The sequence below is a fragment of the Netta rufina genome (assembly GCF_964035555.1).
Source record: "Netta rufina genome assembly, chromosome: 9".
NCBI lineage: Eukaryota > Metazoa > Chordata > Aves > Anseriformes > Anatidae > Netta > Netta rufina.
The window spans coordinates 10218321-10239502 of record NC_140132.1 but is presented as its reverse complement, the minus strand read 5'-3'; the positions used below and the strand labels follow the sequence as shown (position 1 = coordinate 10239502).

Sequence of the window (21182 nt, the reverse complement as noted above, 5' to 3'; positions counted from 1 at the left end):
GGCAAGTACCAAGAACCTAGGACAGCTGCGTATGCAGAGATCACCGCACTCTATTCCAGCTCACCCACAGTAACACAGCCATACTTAGCTTCAGTCATTTTCCCTGCTGACCTTCCGTAACCAGGCCGTTTCGAATTGTTTTGCTGTTTAAATAAACTTTGAATGATAAGTGGCTTTTATGAACCTAGAATATAATCTCAGAGAAAAGGAAGCTGTTTATGACTTCCTAGATACGCAGTTGTAAAGCACTGGTACGAGCAGAGAATAATCGACGAACGCAGTCAGCTTAATGAACAACTGTAAGGATGCAGGACGAGAGGCAGCCTCCTGGTCCAGTACAAGTCATTTATGTCTCCCAAATGAGCCAACAGCACAATCACTTCCAGAGGAAAAGTTTCCATTTTTAAATATATTTTTTTACATATTAATATTCACATTCTACCTGATTCTGAGTCTGTTCTGAGAAATGTTGAAGTATCCTATTGATTGCATTCCTCCCAAGAGGAGCACTGAAGATCACATCAATGCAATCATATATACAAAAAGAAGTGCTCTAAGAGCACTGGTACTATTTTGTGAAGAACTTGAGTAGTTAAGGTAATAATCACGCACTTATACAGCTACGTGTAACAAGAAAAAGCCCCTTCCCTTTAATTTGAGGGAAAGCCAACTAAATTAATAGCCTTATTTTTCAGAAATACTTCAAGGAAGATGCAGGGAGTATAAACTTCAGAGTAACTAAAAGCAAACGAAAACATTTCCAGAATTATCTGTTCAGTGACAAAACAGCAATTCTGCTGCTTCGTGTTTCAACAGGAGGGAATGGGCATGCTCAAACCCCATTTAGGAAACACCCGACTTTAACAGTGAGCTAGAACAGCTCAGAACTTGATAGAGAACTTCAATTACTTCTCATTATTGGCAAAAGGTAACAGTGCTTATACCAACTATTCAGCTAAACTTAGCTCCTGTAATCTGCCTTAGTCTTACCCTTCAAACTTGCTTGCCCACATACGTCTCTACTGCAGCAGCCCAAATTCTGAATGGTGTAAGCATGCGCTTGCTATACACAGAGCATCCTCAATTCTGCAAAAAAGGGCTCATCCTGGTAAGAAGTAAATGAAAAATCCTGATTATGATCAATGGAATAGTGGTGTGCAGTTATAAAGCAGCTGGAAAGGGTTGTGAGGCACTGGAACAGGCTGCCCAGGGAAGTGGTGGAGTCACCATCCCTGGAAGTCTTCAAAAGACATTTAGATGTAGAGCTTAGGGAAATGGTTTAGTGGGGACTGTTAGCGTTAGGTCAGAGGTTGGACTCGATGATCTTGAGGTCTCTTCCAACCTAGAAAATTCTGTGATTCTGTGTGATTCCGTGGTGACAAAGCTGAAAGGCCCTGTTCTACTTAACTCGCCACCACACAAAAGACAAGTAATTGCCTTACTGCAAGGAATGAGAGAGGGTAGGTGGCTCAAAACCACAGGTATAAATCATTTTTGGAGAAATATCTTTCCAGGTGACATGATGCAACTCAATACCCAAAATAACCACCTACAGGTTTTGACGAACTTTTGAAGAAATTTGTGCAACTAAGGAACTTCTTGCCGAAGTGCTTTCCTCATTTCCCTCTAGCTCCTTGGCTACTGCTGGAGCTTACCCAAAGCTTTGCAGGTTGATCATAACAGGAGGCAGCGTGGACCTTCTCCTGCTGCTTGGCTGAGCAGGTCCAGGCACCAGAGGCACACCAGGAGTCAGCTCCTACACTGAGCTCCTCTTCGTTTCCTTCGGGGAGCTGCCACTATACAAGCAGCAGTAACCTGACAGCTATAGCAAGGATAGCTTGAGAACAAGGTGCCAAAAAGCTTTCATCAGCTAAAAATGAGGAAGCTGCTTGATTAGGCAGAAAAGCATAATTTTTATTTCAACTGTGATCTCCGCAGCTCTAAAGTGGAAAAATCTCAGAAGATACAGAGCAGACAAAGAAAATCTAGTTTCTTATCCCTTATCAACTGAAGTATAAAATTAGATAAACATGCCAAGGACCATCTTCTCCAGCTTTAGCAAGGACATGGGAATATCACAAATTATACCACATATGAGAAGAGAATCGCCTAGCTTCATGTTTCACAGCTATTTAACTAAATCCAACAGAGACTATAACAAGAATTTCAAAGCAGACTCTCCTTTTACACTTACCCTCATGGGCTGTGGCAGGTTTTTTCCTCGCTCAACTTTAATGGCTTTTATAAATTAAAATAGCATCCTTAATTACTGCTTAGAGCTTTTACAAACTTTCAATATTCAAATTTTATTGCAGCCATTTTCACACCCTTAATTGGTTCATTCAAAATTTTTACGCTAAGTACTCTAAATTGGAGTATGCCACCACTGCAGTTTTCTAATACTAAAACAGCTTTTTAATACTGCAGATGCGACAGGTTCTCTCTCCCATTTAATGTGGTTGAGCTCACCTCCCTGCTTCATGATACAGTTCTTGTTCAACACCACCCCATTTGCTTGAGGCCGCTTTCATCATTAATTACATACTTCACATCTAGGACTGCCCTAATCGATTCGAGTCCATGACTGGGAGGAAAGGTAAGAAATCATACCTTTCATTCTTTGACTCAGCAAAGTCCTTTCTACCATTATTACAGTATTCTTCCATTGTCATACCTTGCCTGCTAAATAATGCTTTTCAGTATGGATATGCTTCTTTAACAGGCCTTTATAAAACCACTAGCAAAACATGTTACCAACCTAACCAAAGCCTCCAGACACATCCAAACCAGAACACGTGCACTAGAATTGACCAGCGGCATTCTCACGCCTGGCTGGAAGAGGCAACAAGAGAGAAATGGGTGCTTCAGAAGCTGTGCAACTCTAGAGCAATTTCCATTAGCAATTTTTAGGTTCATCAAAAGTGTTCCTAAGTCTGATCTTAATATAGCTAAAGACACTAATTACCTTTCTGAATGACCCCATAGGTTTCTTGCTCTTTTCCAAGAACTCCAGAATCACTTCTGCATTTCCATTCTTGCAGGAAGACACCTGTCTTACCTACAGCATGAAACCTGGACTTTTTTGTATGCCAAAAGCAAGTGCTCAGTGTTCTAAAATACGTATGTTGAAAATAGCACACCCTTCCTAAGGATTAAGAACTCCTGAACATAGAACTCCCACAGAACATACAATTAACTGCCCATTTGATACATTTAGGAAAAAAAAATAAAAATATCTACTAGGTTTTACTGCATTTGAGCTTTCTTCCTATGCCTTTTTTTCCCTTCTGATATCTATACAAAAGAAAGGTATGAAATTCATTTCTAAAGCCTTTTATTTTTGCAGGCACCACTGAAAAATAGAATTAGGACATAACCTTGTAGGCAGGAGTATCACCAGCAAGTCTGACACGACACGCAACTGCAATACATCGGGTGTCTTCAATGGTGTAAACTGAAATTTTACATCTGACAGCATTTTATTAAGTTGGCTTGTTTCATTAATACCCATAACGAGTTTTCTTACAGGCTTTGTGCTACAAGTTGATGACACATCTAGCACACAACCCCAGTTTAAAATCGTTTCAGTTCTCCCTCCCCTAGAGGGCTGCAATTGAAGTCTCTTACCTGTGTGGGGTCACAGGAACAGCCAAACCTCACAGCGCCGTGACTCATACCGTACCAACTAACAATTAGATGACTGGTCAGGAAAAAAGGATGCTACTATTACAAACTTCATATGCTTTTCTAGCACATTCACCAGTTCACATTAAAGCAATGTAATTAGGTTGCTACTCTGCTGTATTAAGACTGAACTCACTTCTTCGCCTGCAGAAGACACAGGCAGTCACCACAGAAACATCAATTGACCAAAGATTAGCATTTTCAAAGGCTTGTTTCAGTGCGATAGAACTTGTGGTTACTGCAGCTTTTAAAGAAAAATCCGTTTTAATGCCAACCATCTGAACAATGCTAGCCAAGTCCAACAATGCAAAGCGCCCCCAACACAAATCTTCCTTTGCAGACGGAATTCAGGGAACTCTTCAACATTTTAGTCCCCATGTTTCACTTAAATTAATTGCTTGTCAACATAGCTATTTTCCAGTTTCAGATACACTGGAAAGATTAAGAGAAAGCAAAATGAGCCAGTTTTCAGTTGCGTCAAAATTTCCCATGCTGAAGCTAAAAACACCTCACCAGCATTAAGAGTAAAGCTATGAAATTCCTGTATTTTAAGCTTTAAAAGTTTCATTACCAATGGGTACAAAAGCCACTGATTCTTTAAAACCAGTGAGCAGAAATGGAACCCTTAAGGTTGCTGTAAGAGGAGCATCCCTGTTTTCTTTGAAGGCAAAAGATACTTCCTGAACATGAAAATGCAATTTGGCAGACACTTTAAAAAACGTTGTCATTTTAAGTAGCTATCGACCTTACTCAAACACCAGGAGAGTGATCTAGGAGAAAGAGATTATCAGATTAATTGTCAAAGGAAAAAAAGAAGAAAACCGAATGAGACTAATTCACTGGAAAAATTGGAACCTGAACACATTTTACAGTTTGTTTTGTTTTTTCTTATTTCTTCTTTTTAAGAAGGAGGTAAATAAATACAAAGGAGGTAAGGTAATTATCTTTTTCACTAAGAGGCAAATCAATAAATAAAACTTCACTTTATTCAAATGGGAATATGTAAAAGGATGTTTATTATTGACTGTTCCCTTACACAACATTTAATTTTTACTCTACATGCAAAGTCTTGGACTGATGATGACTTGGCTAAAGTTAGGCTGCCTTAGAGGGAGATGGAAAAGACAGTGCTAAGTATAGTAAATTTTGGCCTGCAGGTATAAAATAGTTTCCTGAAATCCACAAGCAACAGTCACTACAAGGTAATATCAAAATCGGCATTTGAAGCCTCTGATCTCTTTTCTGAGCAGAGTCTGTGCGCCTTTGTCCAACAACCCCACCCCAAGTTACGGGGAAAAACAAATCCCTCACGTCTAAAAGAAATTCATGCTGTGAGTAGGCACTGTAAGGGCAAATCAGTTTGTTGGCTAGCTGGTGAGACTCTCGCTCCTAACACCGAAGCATCCAGTTCTTTGCTGTCAAAGGCAAGAAATCCTGATTCAAGCTGCTATACCCCATATGTAGTCTTTTAGCTTCTGCTTCCAGCTGGCTCTTGTTCCACTCTATTCCAGCTTTTTCTTTTTCTTTCTCTCTTTGTTTTAGGTAAAGAAGAGTTACAAGTTAGTGAAATTAATGACATGAACAAAAGGTTGGTTTGTTTGTTTTGTGCTTTAGAACTAAACAAAATCCCAGCAATTCTCTTGACGGAGGGCTCACATACAGCCACTGCGGAAAACTCCTTGACTGCTATGGAGGAGCCGGAAATGGGTTTGGAACTTGAACAAGGAACAGAGTCTTCAAAACCTTACTTAGTCTGAACAGAGCAGAACAGAAACTGGCAGAATGGTGAAAATCATGAAACCAGAGCAAAGGCGGCAGTGAGACTGAATGGATTTTGAAGTAAACATGTAGAGCTCAGGCACCTCACACACATCCAACGCCACTCTCTCAAGGAATTGGAAAGCAGCTGACTTTGTTTTGACGTGGATATTTGAGAGCTCTTAGAAGGGAAGGTGGATAAGAGATTGACCTTCTCAAAGGTTCCTCCTGTGATCTATGAAAAAAATTGGCAAGGTAAGCGATATAATTGTGGGTGCTACAAGGTGGTACTTTTGAAGAACTGACAGTCAGCCAGTCACATCAACAGGGAAGAAATCCATATTCACAGAAAACTAACCAGGTGAGTTTAGAAACCATTTGTTTGAGAAACCACCTGCACTATACACTGTTACACCTAGGAAAATGCTCAATTACAGAACAAAGCAGGCTCCATTATGCAGACAGCCGCAGTAAGAATGTGGTTGGTACACAAGTACAGGAGCAAAGTGCCAGCTACCTTTCTACCTCCAGACAAACCTCAGTATCACAATTATTATACATAAGACCACAGACTACTCCCTGACTTGCAGAGAGATACCTGTCTTGCTACATGCCTTTACTGACAGCCACCACCAAATAAAAAGTAGAACAAAATACAGCTAGCACTGCCAGGGAGCTGTAGCTTAGCACACAGAGGACATACAGGGCAAGAGGAAGCTTCTTTGATCACTGCCACCTTAGATTTTCCATCACTGGAAACCTTGTTCATCTGCTGACAAACCAAATGCTAATGAATTTCAAATTCATTCCAAGTGTTTCCAGAAAAGCAGAGCCAGCGTAGTGCCTACTAATGATTCAGCACACACAGATAGCATCGTAGCAGCAAGGTGAAACAAGCAGTATCACCCATTCTGTTAGGAGAGCCGTACAGAGCACTTGTTTGCTACCAGAGGCATGGCCTAGAACAACCCCTCAGCCCTGCCAGGCAGATGACCTTGTGCTCCAACAAGCAGGAGCAAAATTGCTTGTGGAGGCAGCAGCAACAAGGGTGCAAGGAATGGAGGCTCATCAGTCAAAAGCGAACACTTTGGGATGACAGGAGGGCAACAGAGGTGATAGCAGTGATTGTCACCTAAAAAAAAAAGAGGTGGGACAACACTAATCGAGAACAAAAATGCACCAAAAAACCCTCAGGCATGTTAATCTGTGTAAAGCTACTGAATGAACAAAATTCAGTAAAACCTAAAAACCACAAGACAGTCTCATTGCAATTCTAAATTTTCATCCTGCCCCTACCAGTAGTCACAAGAAAAATGAGCTGGTAAAACACATTAACAGACAGCTTCAAAAATAATCAAACAGGAATGAAATCTATGCCTCAAAATCATCACAGACATGATATTTTATAGTACCAACTCAAATCTATGTCTGAACTAACTCTTTGAAGATTACATGTTGACAGGATACAGATACTCTTATTTGAAGAAGCTGGGATCCAAACAGTTTTTTAATAAATGTTGCAAATTAGATGATAATTAAAAGATTAGTCAGAAGGCCCAAAACACCTCTTGGTACAATAGTATACCTACACCCTGAAAGAAACCAAAGTTGCAAATATAGTCAGTGCTGGAAGATAGTTGTTGATGGGACAAATTTTAGAGGAAAACTAATAACCAGAGATAACATTCATATTAAATATATCACTTCTACACTTTTTTGGCATACATTTTCTTACTTTCCCATCTTTTCTTCTTTTCCTGCGAAAGCTGCTATTATACTTTGACCACAAAAAAAAGTAAATCCTCTTTCTGTATTGTCGGAGGTAGTCATAAGGATTTGTACCACTTTACAGTAACAAAAAACAGCATTTGAAATCAAAGGATGTAGAGAAACCAATGTTCCACGTAGGCTTTCAACAGCTTAACACTGAACAAACAAGGCAGCCTCTTTCTTCACTACTCTTCATGAATATTGAAGACTGCAGCTAATCAAATGACAACAGACAACTGCATCAGGCAACAGCATCAAAAAGGCAAGTCCTAGTGCTCTAGACAGGAGCAAGGAAGAAAGCCACAGCTCCTGTTTGATCAAACACATCAGCCAAGAAGCCAAGAAATGGCTTATATTGTACATCTTGCTAACCACAAAGGGGAAGCTGCTTCCGCAGAGGGGCAAACACCCATTTGTTTTGGTGACAATTGTTTTCCATGCTGGTTCCCACCCTGCCTTTCACTCCTCCATTTGGGAGGAGGATGAATGTGCCCTTCTGAGTGACAGAAACCAACAGTGAACCCAGACATGCAGCCAAGCAGGGGCTAACGCAGAACCTCAAACTTGGATTGCTTGCAAAGCATTACACCGAAGGGTGAACAAAAGGAAAACAACCGAGCAGCAGAGCCTTGTGCACAACACTTCAAAAATATATAAGCAGAGAGCAATCCACCTAGCGCTAGTAAGCCTTCAGTGTTAAAGCAGGATGCCCTGTTTGGGATTCCAGTCTTCAAGATAGGAACCAATAGGGGAGAGTCTACGAAGCAGTGAGTTGGATCAGAAGACAATGAAACAAGATCTGCGAGGAAACACTGAAGAACTGGAAATTAAAGGCACACAACCAGTGATAGAGAACAGATCAAGGGAAAAATGACAGCTCAGATACATCCAGGTACATCAGAAATAGCTGGACATGACAAAGTAGAAAGCAACACTTACTGCAAAGGTTGTCAGTTAAACCTTAAGAAAACATCAAGCAACAAGAATATAAAGCACTGGAATAAGCTGCTTAAGAAATGCAGTGGCATTCTCAGCAATTAAGAGATTAGACAAGCATCTGTCAAGAATATTGTAAATGATGTTCCCCCAAAGACAGACCAAAGGATTAACTCTAGGTCCTTCTTCATCCTTTGTTGTTGTTGCTCTGTGTTCTTCCAGGAACGAAGAAAGCCCAGGCAGAACCGCAAAAGTAAATAACTATTCTAGTGCAACTCCTTCCTACCGTAAAAGCATGACTGGATAGAGATCTCAGGACACTACACTTCTGACATCCCTCTGTAGCTGTAAGCACAACATAAACTTGGATTTAGAGTTACGTGGCTAGGGATTCCAGCAATGAACAAAAACAAACAAACAAACAAACAAAAAAAACAACAGTAAAAATATTAGATATTCTAGTAAAAATACTAGATATAAACACAGTTTAATAGTCTCCCCAAGACCAGTTCTTTCATCAGATAAAACCACAAAAGTAAAAAAAAAATATAAAAATCATTATAGAATATATTCTCACATTAGAGCATGCCCGTTAGAGGGTGAAGTCATCTGTGTGATAAACACTTTGCAATTTTACAAAAACAAATCAAGGCTTCTAAAGGAAAATAATTGCAAGACGAAACAATAGCATATGTCTACTTGCAAGCAACTTGCTAGAAGGCTGCAAAACCACTATTAAACTATTAACCAATTCAACATTTTGGGCAGTGGTCTTCAAGGAAAAACATACTGCAAGGCTAAATCTGTGTTGGTAATACAGGAAAATTCTTGTAAGACGGAGTAAGGCAAAAAGGTTGTAAGGAACAGAATATGGAGAGGGCAGAGGCATCTCCATCTTTTTGCCATCACAAATAATCAGGATATTTAGAATTAAGAGAGAAAAAATAGCATCAGTGTCGCTGGGTTCCACTAGTGAGAGCCCTGCTGGCCACGACACCCATACAACACAGTCACCAAACTGCTCCCCAGGAGACTGCTGTCTTGCCTGGGTGCAAGATGCATCACAGCAAAATTGAGAAGTTCTATACTTGGACACTTCTGCTCACCTCTGAAGGGCACTTTGAAGCACTAACAATTTTGACCTTGGCAAGGGTAAAAGCAGCTTACATTGTTCTTTTCCTTCTCTTTCCACTATAATGTTATAAGCTGCCCAAGCACTAAAATCTCCTGCTCATTTTTACTAATTTTCCCGTGCTGGTGTCAATTTAAGTTGCTCTGGAAGATTTCAGCCAAAACAAATGTTCTCTCCTAAACAAAGTTAGGAAAAACATTTGTTCATTATTTGAGTTCTCGGTAACTTTTCATGTTTTGGAAGAAATGTGAACACAGCACAAAAGATACCCAACTGGCAAGATCTGCCTTTTAGCAACCTTATGACAGCAGACAAAGAACTCAAAGCCTGGTTTTCAAACCCTGGAAGTTATGCTTAAGATAGTCTGGTGTTTGGGGAATGGCCTGTGTTTACACGGTAGCAGCCTGATGTCTGTCAAAATCCTGTCCATGACAAAGCTGGAAGGATATGGTGCAGGTTACTCTCAACGAGGCATATGCAATCTGTTCCTTATGTGAAATCTGCTGAGAGCAGATCTCCAAAGAATGTATCTTATGGTCTCTACTAAGCTACCAGTTACTATTTTGCAGGTGCTTATACACTGGTTACTACAGATTTTCTATTTTTTTTAAAGTACTAACTTGCAGCTATCCCACTACAGCCACTGAAAGGTCAGTTACGGGTTTTTACTCTGAAGCACGAAAACTCAGCAGCATTTTCCCGCTGAAATACTTAAGGGGAAAAAAAAAAGCATACTTAACCACGGCCACAAGATTTCCTTTATCTCATATTCATGAATTAATTTGATTTTTTTGTTGTTGGAATATAACAAAAACATTCAGTTTGGAGCTAAAAGCCTAATACAGGAATTTCCAGTCTGAATGGTTCATTTGTCAGAGGCATATATTGCTGGAAACGAGTTCTGAAGAACTGCCTAACAATACCCATCCCAACCACAGGCATGCTCATCTGAGCCATCTACAACAATGCAATAACCAAAGTTCCCCTCTAGGATTAAAAACAACAACAACAAGAACTAACCACCAGCAGCTGAGGCCCTAACTGCCTGAACCTACATCTACGAAAAACATAAACGCGGTCATTCTTTGTGTCTACAAGTTTTGGTCTTTGTTGCTGTAAAAAAAAATAATAAAAAAAAAAATAATAATAATAAAGGAAAGGTTAGCAAAAGAAAGATGATGTTCAGATCATTTCTAACCTTCTACCGGTATCTTTTTCCCCTTCTTCACCACAGCTTTTTGTCTTCTCAACGTAAACCTCCATTTCAGGGAACTCTGCCAGTAACTTCAGCCACGGGAGCTTGTAGGAAGCACAGAATGGTTCTTAAACTAACCTGAGACACGTTCTTCTTTCGAGTGATCTCTGAAAGAGCCTAACATGCAAGAAATATTAGCAACAGCTTAAACAGAGATTAAAAAGGATAACTTTTTTAAAAAAAAAAAAAAAAAAACACAGCTGGAGCTGTAGTTACTGCGCACAGTACTTCCTTTACTAGCAGCCACAGGCATGCAATGGGAACAATTTGGTCCGTTTATCCCTGTCACTCTATTTGGTGCAAAAGGAGCTCACAGTACAATTATTTCTTCTGGCTAGCCCCAAGTCAACGTTTTTGTATATTCCCATGGTCTTCAATCACACATTTGTTCAACTGTATATCCCATAAGCTTCTCCCCGTGTCCTGCTCATCCCTGCCAGTAGCAGGGAACCTGCACACGCATTCCAATTTCCAACAACCTAAGTAAAAGCAGTTGTGCTTTGTGACAGCAATGGCACTGCTCGCATTCACCGGCCCTGTAGCTGCAGAGATCGGAACCCGGGAACTACAAATCAGTTCCGATTGTCCCCCGCACTGAATGCTTTTTGTGATTACCCTCACAGAAAGTCATTATCTTTTGCCACAAGCTTGAATACAAACACGACTTACAAAGGAGCAACACGTTGCCTTCAGGACAAAGGCAGATACAATAGTTAAACTCTAGATGTGGGTGTTATCAAAGCATGACTTTAGGTCAAGGAAGTTGTTTGAGGGAGATGCAACAAAGGAGCTGACTGCCAAAAAAATTTACGAGCGAGTCAGATCTGAAAGGGTTATTCTTGGCTGCTTATTTCACAATAAAATCAGCTACATCAGTGGCATAACCTAGCAGTGCTTCAGAATTTACTACAGAAGATACAGGTGGCATATGCTGGCACTGCACCGGCAGAGACAGCGAGTTCTGCACAAAGGCTATGGACAGCGGTGAACAACAACATTCTTGCAAAAGGTCCCGTGATCCTCACGGGTGAAGTCCTGGTAGAAGTCTCTGGGAAAATATTCTGAAGGATTTGAGCAGTTTACTCCAAGTTTTAGCAGTTTGATAACAATTTGTTTGCCTGGAGAAAAAGTGTCTAGGAAGTAAGGGCAGCTACAATGGCCAGCCACCTGTTTTAAGCGTGACTTTTTGCTTCCCTTGGTTCTTACTTCTCTAATATACTTTTATTTTCCCTCTGAACTTTCTACCTGGACACTGACACACAAGCAGTAACAAGAAATCATAAAAGTAAGGCGTACCAAGGAGAAAAGTTTGTTTTACCAGCTTTAATGGCTACAACATTAACAAACATTTCAACCCCAAGATAAGAGGTTCACAATTCAACAGCCACCTCGGGCGCTAAGGTTTGCGCACAAGAACCACCCACGAGTGCTTTCATTCCACAATGCCAGCGCTCTGCAGTTAAGCACAGCAACAGAAACGTGTAAAATCTTTCCTTTGCAAACACAGCTTGTTCTGGTTTCTTTGAGGAAGAAAAATAAGTATTACAGTATGATCTTGAAGCACACATGTTAAAAAAAGCCAGAAGCAGGGCATTTTGTTTCCATTCCTTTTCTGACAGCGCCGGTAACGTAGGTTTCACCTGAAATTTGACTAACTGTTGCCTGTGTTCTCCCACTCAATGCAACAGAGAGCAAGTCTTCAAGTCACCGGGCAGGCTGTGGGAACAGAGACCCTCCTTCTGTCCCACTCAGGCAGTTCCACTCGTTCCACTTCAACACTGGGACACCCGATGGGACCTGCCTGCACGTCCTCACTGTCATCCAACCTACCGTCCTTTCGTCTGCCAAACAGGCAGCACTGCCATCATTCAGACTGGCCATATCAAGTGAAATACAGTACTCAACATCTCTTCCTCTTGAGGTTCTCAATGCACCCAGCATCTTGCACAAAAGGGTAGCAATTAGTATCCAAAAATTGTCTCAAAATGTGTTTTAGGTAAAGAAAATTTCAGCTCCGTGTTAACCACTTTGACAGAAAACATTGGTCCAAATAGAGCTTACAGCAACAATACTTATTAAAAATATTTTTAAAAGACTGTCCACAACTGGGAAAGGCAGGAGATGTAAGCAAACCTACAGAAATTACACCATTTCTTCTGGCCCTTTTTAGAAGGACAAGGAAGGACACATCAGTGAATTTGACTTCCATAAATGCAAGTAGAACGATCAGCTAGAGCTAAAATAGAACGAGCCTCAACGAGATAAAGAAAGACACCTGGAACTGTGGAATAGAAAGGAGACAAAGAAAAACAAACCGTGATCTGTACCTAAAAGGACAGAGGATCAGAAACGTCAGTCTTTCAGAGAAGTCCTTCAGAAGACTTGGTAGATATCCTTACCATTTTGATCTTCACTCACACTTTCATTCTCCGAGCATTATATACAGCAAAACACATCTCAAAGACAGCTGAGAAGCAGTTTGGAAGCAGTCAAAAGCAGGCAGACTTCAGCACCATCAGTGAGGAGGTTCTGACAGCAACTTGCACGCCCTGTACTGTATTGTTTTGTTGTATGTTATTTTACAGTATCACCACAACTGTGAATTTGACCTTGTGATCCTACAGAAACAGGCCTACACAAATGCATTCTGTACGCGTACCCTGTGCTCTCTGTTCTCTCCTCTAATTCCCACTATCCCTAATTTTCAACCTCTGGACCAATTCCTGCTACATTCAGCAAGATTACGTGATCAGACACCAAAGAAGCCACGTAATGGAGACTCAAAACAAAACAGCCTTCAAAAATTCTGCTGCTTGAAGCGGTGCTTACTCTTGGGCAGTTTATAATCGTACCTCTTCTCCCACCTAACACTCTGTGTGGCCACAATCCAGAGAGCCACAGACCAGCTAGTAGAAGCTATTCTAGAGATTAAACCAGTAGACAGCAAAATAAATGACAGTATTTATAAATGGCAGTTGTATTTTCCACTCTTAAGCACTAACGCATTGGTATCTTCCTGCTCCTATGGGATTCTAACCCTCAAAAGGGGAGGGAGAGCGGCTCTCAGCTTGTCATTTGATTTTTCTGTTCCAAAAAAACAGTACCACATGCTGTCCTCTGCTATTAAAGAAGCATGCGTCCAAGAGGAATTGTTTTGATTTTTTTCATTGTAGCAAACATTTGGAATTTAGAAACGCTTGTGACGCACAGGTCTGTTCCCGTGCACCTCTACAAGGAAATATTTTTCCTACAAGCCGAACAATCTGTCAATGTTGTTTTCACTCGGCTAACCTGCCAATATAATACAAGTCTGCTCTGTGGAAAGTTACAGAATATAGGCTCATTTGATTTATTTATAGAATAAATGGCACTTATTCTGGTGAACTCCTGCACAGCAAGGAACACATGCTGGCTGCATGTTGCCTCACGCTGCTTTCTAGTAAAACATTACTTTTGGGAACCACCCGAAACAGCTCGCCTTTCAGCTGAGGGAGGCGAGGCCTCACAATTCAACCTCTTGCTCTTAATTCACGCCTTCTTATGTGCTTTAAAACAGATTACAAATCCATCCCAAGCAGGACGAGCATCTTAGCCATGGAAGGAGCCCTTGACATGCAGGTTGGGGCTGGGCAGCACTCTGGATCTGCACATGTACAAGCTGGGGGCCTGAATGCTTGAGGGGAAAAATGTTGTATGTGTACCATCTGTACCAGGTACAGCATCACCCATACTTGCAAGGTGGATGTTTTCTTCCAAAATAAAGCGGTTCTGACATTTGTGTAAATGAAAGTGGAATTACCAAATTCACCAAGTTTAGATTGGACTTACATTTCAGAATAGGGCACACGATATCATTTGGGATCAATAAAGATAACCTGACAAATCTATCATGCAAGTCATCCTGCTATTTCAAGTATACAGTTATTAAAAGCATTTTACAAACTTTCCTCCAGAGATGTAAATGAAAAAAAGCTTGTAAAATTATTAAAACCAGGAGTACAGTTCCTTTAATATTAGCAGAAGGACCTGAATCCCTGGGTGTTCTCCCACAGACGGTACACACAGATTGTCAAGCAGTGAAACCATTACCTGTACTCAGATATTCAACAGGACTTGTCAGATTGTAGGAAATGGCTACAAAGTCAGAGCTAAGGCAGAAGACGACGGATAGAATTTTCCCTTTGCAACTCCTCCTTGGTTCCCTCAGCCAGCTGAAGGTGGTGCTTACCTTAAAATTAAAAAAAAAATCTTCTTCCCAAAAATCACACTTGCTTTTGGAAGCATATTTTCACACTGAAGGTTGCAATATGGGGTCATAATAATGTTCTCTCAAGTTCTTATTTTCTAGAGGAACAAAGAAAGGTCTTTGCTTTCTGATCACATATTCAACACCCAAACCTACAAAGTGAGATCAGTTTGGAAATGCAAAACACTAAAGAATAATGAAGAACAAAGGGCATCTCTAGATGCCCTGAACAGAAACAACACAAGAATTATCTGATGGTGAACTCAAACTTTCTAAGATTTCTCCTTCCCTTCCACGAAAGAGAACTAACTCTACACCCTTCTATTTTTAGCCACCAGGAGAACACAGCTGCACTGCAAATGAGGCGGAGATGGGAACTTGCAATAGGGGAGCGTGAGAGCTCCACACGATAAACAAGTGGCAAGAGGAAAAACCCCAAAAGTCAAAAAATAGAATAAATCACCAAGTATCTTACAAATTTTGGTTGCCATTTCCAATCCGGGTGCCAGTATGTCAGATTTAGATGAGGTGCATCCTTATCTCAGTGCCCAACTCCAGCATCGCCTTTCAGTTTTGGCTTCAAGCACCAGAAGGCAGAGCCTTACCCAAACACTCAGGGAGCTTCCAGGTGCAGAGCTGGGCAAACCAAATCTCTGATGCCAGCCACCCATTCAGGAATAGCACCGCATCAAAACTCACTCTGCTGTCCCTGCACAGCTTATGCAGACAAGAAGCCAAGTTTGTTGGTTGGGGTATGCCTTGTTTACAGAGCTAGTGCTTTCAAATCCTTGGCAGCGTGTTGGAATCTTTTTTGCTTTTTGCTAGAAAACAATTTACAAATGCTATGCTAAGGACATGTTCTTATCCCAGTAACAGGACTTTTCTTAGTAAGTCATCACAATTAAGCGTTTCTCTCCCACCACATCTTTACACTCCCACAGGCTCACTTGCCTACTAAAATTATATTTAAAATGCCAATGTTGAGCCACCTCATATCACAGCAAGTCCTTGCAACAAAGGGAAACAGCAAGAAAACAAGCTCAAGGTACATATTCTTCTTTACGCAAGCATTCTTTCAAATCAAGAATATTCACCCACCAAGTTCCTAAACATCCTGAGTAACTCATTCCACCAATGCATCCAAATACATAACACTCACGAGCCTTCTGGGCTATCACAAGGTGCGCGGCACTTTCAGTAGACGTTACGTAAAACTTGGTGCAATATGAATGGCAGGCTACAGAGATAGCAGCTTATCTCCTAAAACCTTGGAGACCTCAGCGGTAAAGCTCTGAGATGAGGATCCCAGCTGCTCTCAGAACTTCCATCCACAGTATATTGCGTGTGGAAGTTTGGCCATAAATGCGGCCTCAGTGAACTTCAGCACATTTGTAAAAGGTGAGGAACCACGGGACACCGCGAGCTGCCAGCTGCCACGTGCTCCGGTCCTTACGCTCAGCGGTTGCAGCAGAGGTGCTCTGAACCTCCACAGCTGGCCCTAACCGTTCATTCAGCTTCAGGAAAGTACCATTTTTCACTGCTCCCTCCTACCGCTGTAAATTCATCAGCATGTCCATTGGCGGTGGAAACCAAGAATTTCACCAGAGCGCCCCACATTGAGCAATCGGTAACAATTAAGTCCTATCAGCCTAATCGCAGCCCCGGAGTCTGCCTCTCCGCCCTGCTCCCCAGCGAATCCTGCTGCACCACCACACCGCCGCTCGGGCCAGCTGGCCATTTCAAGAGAAACTCGCACCCACCACAAGAACTTTCTTGGGCTATCCACCAAAGGTGATCATGGGAGAGCCAGAGAGAAAGGATCAACCAGCCTCCAGCTCCTCAGAAGAGCTTCTTCCCGTACTCAGGGCACCTTTAAGTGGAAAACATACATGTAGGCTCTTGTCCAGTGATTTCTTCAAATTGCTTGATGGATTATAGTGTTGAAATACTCACTCAATGACCTCGTTATCTACAGATGAGCAAAAGCTCACTATGCAAGGCAAAAACTCCTTTGGATCTGGAAAATCTGGACTAATCCTTCATCCACACCACCCCTATCTCTGGTGCAATAACACAGGGAAGTTGGGCAAGCCTTAAGATGCCTGAACCCAGACGTTAATGTCATCCACCGTACCAAACGCATGAGACAACGCAGGCACGGTTGCCTTCGTTCTGTGACCTGGAGAAGGCTTTTTGTCCCTCAACAACTTCTTACAGGCGACGACCAGATTAACTCTACAGAACCAGAAGTACCACGAAATTGTGCGGAACACATCATCGATACTCATCGAGCGGCTCGATGGAGTTTAATTAAGCTCACACTGCTAGCGGAAACTAAGTTGTTCTGACACCAACGCCGGCAGCCACGTCCCGCTGGTGTGCTCCACGGCCACGGCTCCCCGCTCCCGGGGGCGCAGCTCTCCCCGAAGGCCCCCACGCAGCTCCGGGCGAGGCGGGGGCCGGCTGGGGACCCCCCAGCCCCTCGGGACCTCCCCGTCCCCCACGGGAGGCTCTGACGCCCGGCCCCATCTCCCAGCCCCAGCATCACCCCGGTGCCACCGCTCCGTGACACCACAGCGGAGGGGGGTTGGGGGGGGCTCCCTCGTGTCCCCAGGGGGCCTCGTGTCCCCAAGGGCCCTCCCGGGGCCTCCCGCCCCCACAACCCGGGCACGGCCCCAAGCCGCCCCCGGTCCCCCCCCCCGCCGCCCCTGGCCGCCAGCCAGGCGCCGTCCCGCCGCCCTCCCGCGGGCCGTGCCGGGCCGAACCGGGCCGGCTGCGGGCTGCCGGCGGCTCCGTCGAGTTTCCCCGCCCGCGGCCCCGGCAGCGCCACCCGCGCTCCGCCCGAGCATCCCCGCAGCCCCGGGGCGCGGCGCCCAGGCCCGGGCCGTGGCGGCGGGGAGGAAGGGGGGGGGGGAGGCGTAACGGGAGGAGGGGGGGGGGGGAAGGCCGCCGAGCCCGGCCCCGCGCCCCCGGCGGCCCCGGCGGGGACAATGAGATGGCGGCGAAGAGCGCCGCGCCCGGGGGACCCGCCGCTCCGGCAGGAGCCGCCCCGCCCCGCGCCGCCTCCCTCCCCTCCCCTCCCCTTCGCCTCTCTCCTCGCACGGGCAGCGCCCGCTCCCGGCCCGGCCGCCGCGGAGACCGAGCGAGCGAGCGAGCGGCCCCGGCCCGCTGCCCCCGCCCCTCGCGCCTCCATCTTGGATCGGCGCCGCGGACGCCCGCCCGCCCCGCGCCCCGCTCACCTCGGCCCGCGGCCGCGCCGCGCTCGGGCGGCGCCCCCGGGAGCCCCGCGGAGCGCCGGAGCCGGCCGGGGCCGGGCGGGTGCGGGCCGGGGCCGGGGCGGCGGCGGCGGCGGCGCCGGCGGGGGCCGCGCTCAGCGGAGCCGCAATCCTAAACCGCCATCTGGCGGCATTTCCGACCGCCAATGGCGCAGCCGCCGCCGAGCCCGGAGCCCCGGCGCCCCCTGGCGCCCGCCCGCCGCCGCCGCTGCCCCCCGCGCTTCCCCCCCCCCCCCTCCCTCCGCTGCCTCCCGCCCGCCGGGGGGGGCGCGGCCGGGGCGGGCACGCGGCGCCGCAAACGTCTTTCGCGCGCAAACGCCGCGCGTGCGCCGCGCGTGCGGGCGGGAGAGAAGGGAGGGGGGGGGGGGCGAGGCGTCGCCGTGGCGACCGCGGTGGGCGGGGCCTGAGGGAGGCGGGGCGGGGCCCCCTGACAGCCGGGGCTCCCTCGCCGAGCCCCGCGTTGGGCGCTGCGGGCTCGGTCCGCGCTCCGTGCGCGGTGCTCGGCGCCGTGCCTAAGCACCACAGGCTCCCCGCAGTGCCCCTGTCACACACAGCCCGCTCGCCACTCAGTCCCGCCGCACACAACCGCGCTCCCTCACACCGCCTGGCGCCGCCGCCGGGCCGCGGCAGCGGCCGCAGCCGTGCGGGTGCTGTGCCCCCGTCACGCCGCTCGGCGGTGCCGCAGGCATGGCCCCCGCCCGGCCTCACGGCGCCTCGGCCTCCCGCTGCCCCTGAGGGCGCCCGGCCGGGCCGTCGGAGCGGCGGCAGCGGGCTGAGGGCGGCTCGGGGCCACGGGGCCGGGCGGTGCCGCTGCTCCCGGGGAGGAACGGGAAGGAGCCAGCTCGGGAGGACGCCGGCGGGCGGTGGGCAGGAGGGCAGCGTTGCGGAGGAGGCGCGAGGTGAGGCAGGTAACGGAGCCGCCGGGGTGACGGGGGCGTCCTGCGGGGCGCTGACGGGGGCGGCTGCCAGCCCCTGACAGGCACCGTCTGCGGCCCGCCGACAGTCGCGACGATCGCGGTCTGAGTCTGTCAGGATTCAGTTCTGGTTTGGTTTGTTTTGTTTTTTCCCCAGAAGCGGCAGAGGAACAACCTGCCGGGCCCACACCTCAGGGCGTGGGGAGGGCTGGCTGCTTGCTCCTGACTCCGGGGGGAACGGCAGTTGCCCTGCCTGCGAGCCCTTCGTGACGGCTTTGCAGGTGGCTGGCTGAATTTGGCCAGATCCGGCAGAGCTCCAGACTGTTTTGCTGCGTTTATTGGAAAATATTGGTTATGAGCACCAGACAGACCTCGAAGGCAGGGCAAGAAGGCGAGCCCAGCCTCCCAGCCCTGGGCAGGGGAGCGGCGCACAGCCCTGTGGCTCTGCAGGTGCCCACCCCTGTGCAGGGCTTTGGGGGCTGCAGCAGGTTGCCTTTTTATTTAAAGAACTCGTGGAGTGTGTTGTATTAGTGATCTGTGGTGTTTACTGAATCCCTAGTGATCAGATGTTCACCCATGGGAAACCAGTTCACATTTTGACAGCCGGCAATGTCCAAGAGCTGCCAATTTAAATGGGCGCCTCAAGTTGTCGTTTGAATTAGGAGTGTTTGTTTCGTTATATGACATGAGAATTTGACATAGTACTTAATTGTTGGCACTCTATTAAATTGGATTCGAAATCAAATTGTATTTTTCAGAGAACATGCAAATAAACCATCTTAAGTTTCCAGATACAAAGGGAAACAAACAAACAAACCAGAAAGCCTTCCTGTGATCTCCACAAAAGGAATCAGCAGAAGGAGAAGCAGCAAGTTTTCTGCACAGGCTGTGCTACCTTCCATTTGTTTTACATTTGTGCTGAGGATTGACAAACATGGATTTGGGTTATGCACCGAACTGAAATTTTTGATGGTTAAGAGAAGCAAGATCACCAAAGAGTACAAACAAATCTCCTGTGCGAGAGATGGCATGACACTTGTCATATATTCACTGCTTAGTAGAGAAAATTAAATTTCAATTTAAGCACTCCTGCTATTTTTTGTTACTTCTCATTTCCTGCCTTTCTCATGCCTCATCTGTTTGCCCTTCGGGTCCCCAGACCTTCCAACTGTTAGTGTTCACGGTGCTGAAGGAAATACTGGGTCTGTATAGGACAGCCATTTTGAGTTATGTGCTCATGATCTATTGTTTTCCTCTAGAGAGATCCCTGAATACATTACACAGGTCCAGTACTAAATTTGCAAATGCATGTTGTCTCTTTTCTATTCCCTTTTTCATTATTTGTTGGAAGAAAATGTAATCTAACCTCAGGAGGAAAGAAAGAAAGCATGATATGCTCATGGTAAGAAATCTTTTTTTTTTTTCTTTTTTTCTTTTTTCCTTTTTTTTTCCATGAGCCAATAATTGCAGCATGTACTCATCTGTTTCTTAATGAGATGACTGAGGTTGTACAGGCTGGATTCACTGCCGCTCTGATAATAATGCCAGTTGTGCACCATTTGTATTATTTTCCTCATGCTTTGTCCCTGATCTATACATTGTGGAGATCAAGAAGGTCTTAATTTTAAGATGTGGGGAGGAGGGCAAGGCAGAATTGTGAATTTAAAACACAATGGAAACAGTAGGTAGGAAAAGCTGTGATGTGAGGGGCACTGCCTTCCTGGCCTCATTCAGTTCATTTTGCATTTGCCTGTTAAAAGAATCTGAAATTAACAACTTGCCTTAAGGAAAAAGAAAAAAAAAAAGTAGTAGATGATAAGACTGGCTTACGTTTCTGGAAGTTTTGTTTCTTTGTTTGTTTGTTTTTATTTTTATTTCTCTCCTTGGCATTTCAGCTGTTTCTTCTCAGGTTTCTTGCCGTATATACACTGTGTGTGAATGGAAACTCTGGAGCCCTCCAGCATTTAGTTGCACAGTTCATTTTGTCAGCTGAGCTGTGCTTAAAAAGGGTTGGCCCAGAAATGTGAACAGGAGTGCTAGCAGAAGGCTTCCTGAGTAGCCAGAGGTGTTTCTTGCCCTCAGACCCCTTTAACATGTACTGATCTCTGCTTCGGCGAGGTGTTGCAAGGCCAGGAGCGTAGCCTGCCAAAGCAAGAGTAAGGCGGTGCCCCAGGATACCTCGCTTACTTGGGCAAGTCCAGCCTGGTCCAGC

At 45.5% G+C, this 21182-nt stretch overlaps 1 protein-coding gene across 3 annotated transcripts in view; it reads right to left on the bottom strand.

Annotated features, from left to right (window-relative positions):
* The window catches only part of STAG1 (STAG1 cohesin complex component), a 178068-nt gene extending 159982 nt beyond the window's left edge, over positions 1 to 18086 (bottom strand). For all 3 annotated transcript variants that reach the window (XM_084292195.1, XM_084292196.1, XM_084292197.1), the window contains exon 1: positions 18021 to 18086. The gene's annotated coding sequence lies outside the window, so the exon portion shown is untranslated. The remainder of the gene's footprint in view (positions 1 to 18020) is intronic.
* Between the last annotated feature and the right edge of the window lie 3096 nt (positions 18087 to 21182).